At 36.5% G+C, this 9,463-nt stretch overlaps 1 long non-coding RNA gene across 1 annotated transcript; it reads left to right on the top strand.

Annotated features, from left to right (window-relative positions):
- Positions 1-592: 592 nt before the first annotated feature.
- On the top strand, positions 593-2,619 carry LOC110941146. Its single transcript, XR_002593864.2, has 3 exons — positions 593-751; positions 1,353-1,406; positions 2,015-2,619. It is a non-coding gene; the product is annotated as an uncharacterized LOC110941146 (long non-coding RNA).
- The last annotated feature ends 6,844 nt before the right edge of the window (positions 2,620-9,463 follow it).

Here is a 9,463-nt window from a genome sequence, read left to right as displayed (position 1 = left end):
CACATCATTTGGGGTAGGGTGGTCATCACTCATCACTCACACACAACTTCCAATTAAGTTTGGACATGTCATCAAACATTATTCTATCAGTAGTGATGGATTTTAGTGGAAATGTCCATCATTTGTGATGGAATTCCATCACTCACAACCTTTTTTTTGTTTTTAAATTACAAATTAACAATAAAAACACTAAATTATAAATTATAATTTACAAATTACATTTAAATAAATTTTAAATTTTAAATGGAGATAATTATTTAATAACTTTGGTGTAACATCCCACTTAATAAAATAAATTAGAAATTACTTTATAAAGAATAAAGAGTTGTATGTTGAAAGTTTATTTTTAATCTAGTATGATTATGTAACACCCCAAAAATGCGTTTATATGACTAGATTGTTTTATTCTGTTTATAGTGTTTTAGCATGAAGCATGATGTCTAGGAAAAGTTAACATAGTTACGCTATTGTTAACTTTTACCATAGAATAAATATAATGTTATGAATGAAATAATATACTAACAAAACATGAGGGACTAAATGATAACATGTGGAAAAGTTTGAAGCATAAAAGGGAAAATATAACCCAAAAATTGGGTCTGTGTATTTGTGTGCGTGGTTAAGAGAGAGAAAGGAGAAGAAAATAGTTCTTCATCTTACATCAATAAAATTCAACAATTGGTAAGAAGAAAATGGATGGATCATATGCATGAACCCTAAAGATTGATCAGCTAAGATTTTGCAACAAAAGGTAAGTCAAAATTCTGATTTTGGTGGGTTTTGATGTTTTGAGGATAGATAAAAAAAAATTACTAATCTTTGATGTATAAGTGGAATGATACAATTGATGTAGAAGTATGTTTAGGAAATGGTTATGGATGCTTAATTTTGTTCAAAGATTATCACATGACTGAAGTATGCATAGAAATTGTGTTTATGTTCATTGTATGTAAAATTTCTCTTATAGGATGAAGTGGGTTTTGTAATAAGATTATACCACATGGGGTTTTGGGTTACAATTGGGTCCTTAGCTAATTGACTCGAATTTGAAATAATGATTATTGTTAAAAGCTTGATATGGCAGCATGGTGATTGAGAAATTTATGTAAATAAAATGGGGATGAAATGATATGAAAAGAGGTGGTAACAAGACAATTAGGAATGTTGCACACCAAGTGTTCGATGAAAAGCCTTAGATAAGAAATTTTGAAGTTTTGTTTAATTACTACATAATGACCATGGTTTGCGTATGAAGAATTCGCATATGAGTAGAATATAATGTAATCATATCGAATCATGTATGCGGATTGAATGAATCATATAAAAACTAAGTATGAACGGGTCATGTCTAGGAATAAAGGAAGAAGGGTCGAGCCACACGAAGCAACAAGGAGCCCAAGACCAAGGTACGTACTTGTTACGATTCAATACTTTACTCGTAATATTCATCTTTGTCTTGTATTATGAAGTATGTGTAGTATGTGTAGTAATCTTGTATTATGAAGTGGATCTGATACGAACAGGTCAACGAACTAGAATGTACTCTCTAAAATGGTTATAAAGTTGATCCGGTACGAACGGGTCAACGAACTAGAATGTATTGTCTAAAATGGTTATGAAGTTGATCTGGTATGAACGGGTCAACGAACTAGAATGTAATATCCTAAATGGTCATGTAATGGTACGAACGGGTCAACGGACTAGAAGGAAATGCTTAGAATGGTCATTTAGTTGATTTCGTTTTAAACGGGTCGAATGAACTAGAACGAAATACTTAAAGAATGTTTATAAAATTGACCCGTTGTGAACGGGTGGAACAAATTACAAATTGACTATTATATGAGCGACTAATGGGTTGAATCGATGTAGACGGGTAAATCAAGTTAGTGTAATCGAAGGAGAATAAACATGGGATTATAATGGAAATAATGAAAATCGGAGAATGTCACGTTTGATGGAAGTAGGATCGTATCTTTCTTTCATTTAAAAAAATAATTCTCTTGTTATGTTGTAGGTAAAACCGCACTTTGAGCGGACTCGCGATGCTTGGAACGAACACACGCGCAAGCTTCCTTCTTGCCCTTAATGCGCTTCCGAAATAGCTTATGTTATGGGTCAAAACGTTTGGTTGTCTATACAGTTAAAATCTAGTGGTTAATTATGTTCCAAATCATGTACTTTATAATTTTTGTGAAATGGTAAACGGTTAAATCTGGCTTTAAGAACTTAGCTTTGTATATTTTGATCAAATATTAAGTAAAGTTTAAAAGTTCAAAATTAGTCATAAATTTCGTTGTTTAACATTTGGTTTTGACCGCTTGAAAGATTTGGGCGTTACAAGTTGGTATCAGAGCCGAGGTTTGAGGGACTCAAGTGCGTGTTAAAGTGCTTGAACTCAAACCAAAGGCTCGCGCGATGGGTGTGTTCGCTCTAAGACGCAAAGGTGGTAAGTATCTAATAATTTCGATAATTATGGTTTTGACGTGTAATGTTACGGGATGGTTTTTGGAAGTTTAACAGTATAAAAATAAGAACGAGAATGTTTTTGGAAGTTTCGGGGCAAGTTCGGTCGAAAGGGGGATCGAAAACGGGTTAAAAGGGGCTGAAACAAAAAAAAAAGGGCGAAAGAGTGCCAGACGTTGTGTCGCCGACGCATCGGTTTGGCGTCGCCAACGTCGTGTCTGAATGCCGACGCGTTGAACCTCTGTCGACGCAAGATTTTCAGCGACGCGAAGATACAGGATGCGTCGCCGACGCGGCTAGGGTCCGTCGCCGACGCCGCCAGTAGAACAAAAATGTTGTTTTTGTTTCTTTTTCGCATTTCAAGCCCCGTATCTTCTGGAATCCTTTCTATAGCCTAGTTGAACTTGCGGAGGGTAGTATAACCTGATTTTAATCATAAAAACCAAATTATATTACACAAGGACGTTTTTGGAATAAAGTTGTACAAATGAAGGTTGTAAATAAGAAAGATTATGGGCTCTTGAAACCTACGATAAAAAGAATGTGTGTCATGACCCCTTAATGTACAATTATGATAAGAACTAAAAAGAACGAATGTCCTGAGACTTAATGTGATAGCATGAGACAAGTGTGATAAACTAAAGAATGTGAATTGATAATGAAAGAAAAATGTGATTGTGTGGATGGCGGATGGAAGGGAAGCAACTAATGGCGACTTGACAAGGAATGATAAATTGAATGGAAGATTTCGGAAGAAGTAGGAGGGCTATTCAAGCTAACCTCCCTCAATTTGCCCAAGAAGTGGAGAGTCATGTTTTAGAGGCGGATGTAGCCATGAATGTGTTAAGAGTTCTTAAAAGTTAGTGGGCATGTCTTATTGATGACGTTGGAAATTGTGATGACAGGATGATGGAAACAACAATATAAGGATGAGCAGCCATTGGTTGGAATTGTCACTAGTGTGTGACCTTTGGCTGACGGTAAGTGATAGTATGACCACCGGGGTAAATTGAGAGAGAAAATCTCTAACTTATAAAAAAAAAAAAGAGCAATTTCAAAGGTACGTAGCTAGATTTGTTACGCTTTAATAAGTTGAAACGATGTTAAGTAGAATGTTATCAAGAAGTAGAATGAAAGACCCTTTGGGTCATATGGTAATGATTTTAAGCAAAACCATACAAAAGGGCATGTAAAACCGAAGTATAAATAACGTGTGAGGTCATAGAAGCGCAGGTGTTGCCAGACAAGAACAACCAAGGCCATGGGCCTTGGTGAAAATATAATAAGTGTTAGGTCACCACTCATGGTCTTGAAGAAGACTATGAATGGCGAACTAAACGGGTCGTTCGCGGTTTATAGGGCCATGGACAATGTATTGGACATGTAAAACCAAGGTATAAACGACCCGCGTGGTCGTAGAAGCTAGGGTATTGTCCACTAATACCAACCACAATCACGGTTGTGGTTGGGGAAAATGAAAAAAAAAAAAAGTAATAAGGAATATGGGAGGATTGAGCTAGAATGCTTAATGCCTTTTAACGGGTCGGTTTGGGTAAAACACCAAACCGAAAGAATGAATTCGAAACCAAAGAATCCGGGTCCCGATTGTGGATTCCGGGTTTAAAGTTCGAAGGGAAAAGTCCAAAGTATAAAAACCTGAGTTTTGACAACTTGGGTATGCAATGATTGTTGATTTCGGGTTTAAACTAAAGAACCACTAGTAGTGTGGAAATAAATATTGGAATAAGAACAAGAGTATGCGATGATTGTGATGATCAAAATCATAAGTTAAGTGATCAGAAGAACTGAAATTGTAGCACAAAGGAGTATTTGTTCCAATTGATGGTTCTCTCATATGTGTTAAATTTATGACCTAAAACATGAAGTGCTAACAAGAATACGTCGGTATAGTGTGTTGAAAAAAAAAAAAAAAAAATTCACCTTGAGAGTGAAATTATGAGCACACGGTAATAAAACTATCTCGAAGTAGTCATATTATGTGACCGAATGTAAAGAATATGTTGATGTGAAAGATTGTGACCAGTAAGTGGATGCTACATTGGTGTAGCTATATATGCCTAGATGAGGAGGTAATTACAAGTAATATGCTATGAAATAGGATTTAGGATATTTAAGTTATCTTTAATTGTACGAATAAGTCTGTTTATTTTATGGTTTGGCTTATTGTAAAATGAAATCACCACAAAAAAAAGAGAGAGAGAGAGAGAGAGTTAGCAATTGATGATTGTTCTCGAGAGAGAAATAGTTGAGAACAGTGGAGGTGCATGGAGGATATTCGTGGTTACATACCTTTGAGATATTCATTTGATCCACATAACACGTTCTACTCCTTATGCAATTAAACAAGTTGAACATCACCTTGGCATATTGGGAGAGCACTTGCTTTTGTTGATCGGTAGCATAACATGTGCAGGATTTATTTGGCTTTAATGTTATTGGAATAAAGGCTCCCAATAAGACGTTTAACTTTTAAGTACCCTTTTCAGAAGCTACAGTATATACGCTAGAAGGGGTGTTTTGTAAGAGGTGGATAAGTGTCATGTTAACTCGTTGTCTTGTATGATGGACAAGCCTGTATATATAGATACCGGATCTCGGTTTGGTATTCTTGGGGACATACAAGAGGTTCAACTAAATTAAAAGAGGATATTGATGAACTAAACTAAAAGTGGTTCAGAGGGTACCTTGTTGAATTTATGAATTGTGTGATAAGAAATAAGTGTATATGAATAAGAAATGAATGGTAGATGCGATTCAGCGTATTAATAAGATCTAGTAAATTAATAAGAAAGCTCAAGCTAGATTATGGTGGTAAATTTTTATTACATCCATGAATGACATGATTAAATTGATGATATGGTTCAAAATTTAGTTTTCAAGAATACGAGTAGGAGATTATGTGTCCTATGAGAATTAAATTGATTATCTTGTACAATCTAAGAAGCACCTGGTATTGTAGTGTGTGTTAACAAACTTACTAAATAAGCGTGATAGATGAAATATATATATATATACATATATATATATATAACATCGGGAAGATAGGCATTACGTGGATGAGTTTGATTGTAGTAAAGACACGGTAAAACCATGAAAAGAAATGTGTTAATACGGCTGATATTGTTTTAATGATCCGTTAAGGTATATATATGGAGAAAAATTTCATCCAAGATGAAGGTGAACTCCATTCGCCTAGAAATAAGTTAGACGTCTACACCATGAGTTTGATAACGATAATTGATGCGAAATTTGTTGCAAAAATCGTGAGAAAGAAACTTAATTAATGGCGCGTGGTGGAAGAAAGAATTGCCATAGTAAAATGTGTGTCGATTATTCTTATATAATAGAGAACTGGAGGCTTAATGACATTTAGTAACATGCATATTAGTATGTCATGCCTTAGTTACATGTGTCAGAACAAAAAAAAAAAAAAAAAAAAAAAAACACAAGGATTACTATGTATTGAGAATAATGTGTGACAAATTAAGTTATTTATCTTTAGGGTGAGATACTATTAAAAAAGAAGAAGAAGAAGAAGAGAAAATTACCTACATGAAGGGATTTAAAGTAAAAGTGTTAGGTTTGTGTGTTGTTGAGAAGATGAGTGATGATGCCTAACCTTGTTAAGGTATTTAAGATGTTATGATTACTAAATAAGATTAAACTACCATACACCTAATGGGTTTAGAATAGATGAAAAGGGTGTTGAATCTATCCAAAAGAACCAAACATGCTACATGTAGAGCAGGGGCGGACCTACCTTAGTGATAGGGGTAGCCCCCGTTACCCCTTGATTTTTCGGACGTAGTGCAACTAGTAAATAGCACCCTAAACTTCAGTTTTCAAACAACATTATACACCACGACCACCCAATGTAAAGCACTTATCTATCAGTTAATTGGTTTATCTAGGGGATGAATATGAAAAGTTATGTATATTGTTTCTCAAGGGAAGCGGTAGAGAGGGGTATTTTTAGCCATCTACTATTGTTATTTTCATCTACATGTTTACCATCACCTCCCTATTATAGTATTTAATGACTTATATTACTAGAGAAGTGGGAAGGTGCTCTTTAGACTACTTATTGTGGGTTAACTAAAAATCAAGCTAAAGCTAACTGAGGAATGGGGTTGATGGATGGCGCCTGACTTGTTGTGGGTTAACCAACGCTATATGCTTATGTGGAGGGTGAAGTGGCACTCACTTACGCCCCCAATCCGATCTTTCAAATTATTATTTTTTGTTTCTTCTAATTGTGTACTCTAATAATTGTGTGCTCAATAATACAAAGTTCAAAACCGAATTGAATTCAAATAATTAACTCAAACTAACTTTTTATATTTACTGAAGTTGGAATAGGTATATCAAACCGGACCGATTCAAATAACCTGAATTCGAATTATATATTCCCGTTATATTCGGACCTCGGTTGTCGATTCGTGAAATTGTGTTAAGGAGAATTAAAAACTTGTTGGGTGAAAATCAATTAAGTTAACACTAAGATCATTTGTAATGGTTAATACTCCCTCAGTGGTATTTTCCACCACATCAGCATCATCGTTATAATGCCTCTTCTACAAATGTTTAATGGTTTGGGAACTTCACATATTCCTGGTGGTTGGGAACTTCATACACTAAACGAAATTCTACCAAAAAGTCCCTTCTTCACTTATACCGGTAAATCGGCGTGCGAGGCAGATGGGATATTAGTTGATAGCGCTTTTAGGTTTGACAACCTCACACCATGCCTCTGGAGGAGGACGGGCGTGAACTATTCTCTAGGAACTCTGGTCAATGACGGTAGACATTGATCAAAAGGGCAAATAACAATTACGTCGAAGTTTCGATACTACACAGTTTAGTGGATTGGTTAGTTCATTCATACATACAAACGGGGTAGCTCCCCGTGGCTTGATTACAACATGGTAACTTCATAAAAACAATGTTTTTGGATAAACGAGAAAACCTTTTTCGAAAACCGTGAACTCGCCAACTTTATGTTGACACCCCACTGCATGCTTGCAGGTTTTTAGTTACAACTGCGAACGGACAATGCAAACGGATGGAGTGTGTAAGTGGTACGTTCTGTACATTTATCCAAACTGTGGTTTCAAACTGCAAAGGTGTAACACCCCGTGTTTCCCAAAAGTCAAAGTCAAAGTCAAGAGTTGACTGTTATTGGAATTAAAGATCAATAAAGATTAAGGGAAAACTTGGTGAAGGCCCGGGACAGACAAAAGATGTACGCCGATAAACGACGCAAGCCCCGCGAATTTGCAGTTGGCGACTACGTACTCCTAAAGGTATCACCTTGGAAGGGAGTAGTCCGATTCGGCAAAAGAGGGAAACTTGCGCCTCGATTTGTTGGACCTTTTAAGATTCTGGAAAGGATCGGTAAGGTTGCCTACAAACTCGAATTACCGGAGGAACTCAGCAATGTCCACCCGACTTTCCATATTTCAAACCTTCGAAAATGCGTAGCCGACCACGACGCAATAATACCACTCGACGATCTTCAGGTCAATGAGACGCTACACTTCGTGGAAAAGCCTGTCGAAATCATGGACCGACAGACCAAGCAACTCAGACGCTCTCGCATTCCTATTGTAAAAGTACGATGGGAAGGCAAACGAGGCGCGGAGTTCACTTGGGAACTCGAAAGTGACATGAAGGCCAAGTACCCGCAGTTGTTCAGATAGATCTGAAGCATCAAATTGGTAAAATTACACGGCGATGTACGGTTCTCGGCCTAATTTCGGGACGAAATTCCCTAAAGGAGGGGAGACTGTAACACCCCGTGTTTCCCAAAAGTCAAAGTCAAAGTCAAGAGTTGACTGTTATTGGAATTAAAGATCAATAAAGATTAATTTCATTTTAGTTTCATTTTGATTTTCATATTATTTGGAGTAAGTGTTGTATCATCAAACTAATCGGCCGATAATCGAACTGTGAATCAACGACCGACTGTGAATGATAGGAAGTAACAATGCAATAAAGCTAGTCAATCAATAATCAAGCTAGTCAAATCAATCATCAAACTCTAGTGTGGGGATTTTAGTACTTTTATACGTGTGTGTGTGCCTTATGTGTTACTTGTGCATGTTTACTTTTATGTTAAAGTGTGTGGTGAATCAATCAAATCAATCAAGACTCAAAGGTGAATCAAACTCAATGGAAATCGAACCCGAAATGGTCGTAAGGATGCTTGTATGTTAGATATAGTAGTTGAGACTAAAAGTAATTTGATTAGGAATTCTATCATTCTCAAATCATCGTTCATCGAAGTCGAAATATCAAAAATCGTCGCGAAACACTCAAAACCAGGCAAGCCGATCGAACAGGGCAACCTGATCGAACAGGCTAGCCGATCGAACAGGCTGTTCGATCGGGCAGCCGCTCGATCAGGGATGCTGTTCGATCAGCTGACCCTTTCCTCTTTTGGAAGCCTATAAATAGGGCTGTCCTTGTCAAACTTTCCACTTTTGGAAAGCTCTGACCGACCAGCCTCTTCTTCTCACTAAATCTCAGATTTCTCTCAAACCGGTAAGTATTTCGCTCTAATCCTTGTACGTTTTTGTTCATTAATCGATTCTACATCTTTCTATCTTTCAAAACTTGGATTTCATCCATGAAATCACCAAGATCTAGGTGTTCTTGGGTGATGTCATCATGTGTTCTTCAAGAACACTAAGTTTTGACATCATTCCACCATGAATAGCTTAGATCTAACCGATTTCCACATAAATAACCTAAAATCTACCAAAGATCTTAACATTTCACGGTGGAAAAGGATTGGAAGATGGGTTTTCATCTATCTTTCAACTCTTTTACACTCAAACCGGTGAAAACGAAGCTTGAACCGATTTATAAACCATTCTAAACAAACACATGGTGCAAGATTCGGGTTCTACCAAGAGATATACCGATTTCGGGTTAAACGTTAAACTTAAGTTCCAAACCGCCTCTGGCCGAGCTTGGG

This window comes from Helianthus annuus, chromosome 5 (assembly GCF_002127325.2).
Source record: "Helianthus annuus cultivar XRQ/B chromosome 5, HanXRQr2.0-SUNRISE, whole genome shotgun sequence".
In the NCBI taxonomy this organism is placed as follows: domain Eukaryota; kingdom Viridiplantae; phylum Streptophyta; class Magnoliopsida; order Asterales; family Asteraceae; genus Helianthus; species Helianthus annuus.
This window is presented reverse-complemented; position numbering and strand designations above follow the sequence as displayed.